General features: G+C 38.3%; 1 protein-coding gene across 3 annotated transcripts in view; it reads right to left on the reverse strand.

The window, feature by feature from the left end:
* The window catches only part of LOC133645659 (uncharacterized), a 51,698-nt gene extending 51,154 nt beyond the window's left edge, over positions 1–544 (reverse strand). For all 3 annotated transcript variants that reach the window (XM_062040507.1, XM_062040509.1, XM_062040508.1), the window contains exon 1: positions 421–544. The gene's annotated coding sequence lies outside the window, so the exon portion shown is untranslated. The remainder of the gene's footprint in view (positions 1–420) is intronic.
* Positions 545–3,308: the final 2,764 nt, after the last annotated feature.

The raw sequence follows: 3,308 nt of genomic DNA on the forward strand, positions 1-3,308 counted from the left end.
TAATACATAACTTTCTTCTGCAACGCCCCCCCAAAAAATAAAAATAAAATGCTATGCTTGTATAAGTTTTCAGGTCAAATATTGCTACTTCTGATCAGCTTACCATGCAAGTGAAAAAAAGAAAGGAACAACACACTCTTGAGAATCACTGAAACTGACATCCCTTTATCGGCCAACAATAATAAGTTGAAGCACACACTTGCCCAACATGAACTCTTCTCCTTCCGTCTCTCTCACACTCACATACACACACACACACACACACACACACACACACACACACACACACACACACACACACACACACACACACACACACACACACACACACACACACACACACACACACACACACCACACACACACACACACACACACACACACACACACACACACACACACACACCAAACCCCTCTTACCCTCCACTCTCCAGCACCCAAAGCCTTCAAGCAGCCCTAAGCTTGTGTTGCGTCGGTTGCCCGGCTTCGGGATGAGGCCTTGCTAGCCGTTGGGTACAGGCCAGCATCTCCTCGGCTACCTACTCCGCTCTGTGTAGAAGCCGAAAGCTGCCATTTATCATCACTTGTGTAGGCAGCATCACCACGCAACGCTCTAGCTGGCAAATGCCACCGCTGTGAATACTAATGAGGCTCTTGGCAGGCCTGCGTTGGCGTCAGTGGATCCGGGATTGTGCTGTATGTGTGTTTGTGTGTGCAGGAGTGAGGAGGGCTTGGCTCTGGGAGGGCTACAGTAGAGGTAAACAGTCCAAAGGAAATCAATTAAGTGTTTCCCCAGCGTTTGCAGGGCCACTAATCTTCAGCAGCACATTTTAAATAAGGAGGAATCTTTCTTTAATGCATTCTGCATGACAATAAACAAGCCGCGACAATAAATAGCTGAGCACAGCCGAGCTTGACTAAGTCCTCCAAGCTCTACTTGGAGAAAACACATATGATTGTTCCTGACAGTTCTTTGCCCCAACCTCATTGAAAATAAATAGTTTTTAAAGCGTTATGCTTGTGTACACTGCAGGAGTTCATTCTTCCGCCTGTATGCAATTTACACTAATGCATCCCGTTTTTGTAGTCCAGTGAGTCAAGCACGGCTAAGCAGCAGGCACCTTTGAGGGTACCATAGAAGTACCAATATATATATATATATATATATATATATATATATATATATATATATTATATATATATATATATATATATATATATATATATATATATTATATATATATATATATATATATATATATATATATATATATACTGTATATGTTTCTGTAGTTTATCCGTTACACAGTGCTCAATATCGGGGTTGAGCGTAATATACGTTAGGTCAGGTTTCGCTGACTTTAAATACCCTGACGAGAAGGGAGACCTGCAAAACAGGCTTGTAGGGATGATATAGCCTCTTGTGTTTTTTCCTGACCTAACGTATATATATATATATATATATATATATATATATATATATATATATATATATATATATATATATATATATATATATATATATATATATATATATATATATACACATATATAACTATGTTAAGTGCATTTATTAATGTATTTATATATATATACATATATGTATATAATATTCTGCTTGTTACATAATATTACAAAATAGTTCATCCAAATTGGTAGCATGTATACGGCAAAACCAACGTAAATTAGCATCGAGCAAAGATATTTAGAAAAATGGAGCCGTACTCTAATTTCGAGTGCCTTCCTCATGCTTTGTTGGCATGGACAATTGAGTAAATATGATTATGACACCAAGTTTAAGTGGCTTTGGTGGGTACCTACAAAAGTATCAAATTCGGTACCCATTCCTACATCAAATAAATGTAGTTCCCGAGGTCCACATTTTATCCAAATGAATGCCACAAGAACGTGAATATATGAATAATTTAAATAAATATAAATATAATACATTAGATTGTGATCCATTTTGATATTTTTGATGTTTTTATATTTTTCGTAATATTTAAAGTCAAAACTTTATTATTAGAGACAACGAAACTGATGTACTAAAGGTTTGTGTGTATTAAAACATGTGTAAACTTGATATCACACGCAAAGCTGATCTATTAACTAAGCTCTTGTGCACAGGATGGTTTCTCTTAAGTGAGCATAATAAGGAGTGCAATCCATTTAGCGTGTCTGTCTTCATGAATATGCAGAATATATGCTGATCAGAGCGGCCACAATACTGGGAGGAGAAAATGCAAATACAAATATTTAGTACAGACAGTGTGATTTAGCAAGACAAAAACTGTTCTGTGGAAGCTGTTTGCGTCCTTATTTAGTACGTCTGAAATGTGCGTGCAAACTGATAGTTGCACAGAAATAGCTGTGAGAAAGGACTGTAGCTCTGTCCTACGTATGCTTGTCAACATACATGGACTGTCAAAAATTTTAAATATTAGACATATTGGCTATTCAGTGGATCCGGGATTGCGATGAGGTGGCGACTTGTCCAGGGTGTACCCCGCCTTCCGCCCGATTGTAGCTGAGATAGGCTCCAGCGCCCCCCGCGACCCCGAAGGGAATAAGCGGTAGAAAATGGATGGATGGATGGGCTATTCAGCAATATCCTTTTATAATTATTTAGTAGCTGGATGACCTGACGGCTATTTAAAATAAATGAAATTGATGCGTTTAGGTGTCTGCTAGTGTTTGTGCAATGTTTGTTTTTCATATACAGTATATGATTTTTGAATATTCTTGCAATATGCGTTGTCTTGCATCTGAACGATGCCAGTACACTCTCACAGAGTGCATCTTTTGGTGCTGTAAAAAAGTGGGTTACATTGTCGATGCACGGCAGGACTGCTTAAAAAATGCCCAGAAAAGAAGTGTATGTCTTCTGCATGTTTTAAAGCAAAGCAAAACCCCACAGGTAGGAGCACGATAAAGAATATGCAGTAAATGAGTGTTTCCATGGTGAACGCCACTCAGTACAGGAAAAATCTGATTTCAATAAGGCGGTCTGCACCAGTTATCAATTGTAGATGCAGTCATAGTAGATCACACGCAACACGCCCACTAATAGTAAACACAATTTTATAGTTTGCACATGCTGTTTACTGTGTGGTATTCGGATCTCAGTAGATCAGGTGCAAAGTGTATTGCTATTAGTTACAGTGGAATCTCGATTCACAAATGCCTCTATTTGCGTCCTTTTCGGTTTACTATCGTTTACATTGCACCAAATATGCCTTTGTGTGTGAACCATGTCTCGGCGTATGAATGTTTAATTAATTCATGCATTCATTTTGCATGCTGCTAGA

This window comes from Entelurus aequoreus, linkage group LG03 (assembly GCF_033978785.1).
Source record: "Entelurus aequoreus isolate RoL-2023_Sb linkage group LG03, RoL_Eaeq_v1.1, whole genome shotgun sequence".
Taxonomy (NCBI): domain Eukaryota; kingdom Metazoa; phylum Chordata; class Actinopteri; order Syngnathiformes; family Syngnathidae; genus Entelurus; species Entelurus aequoreus.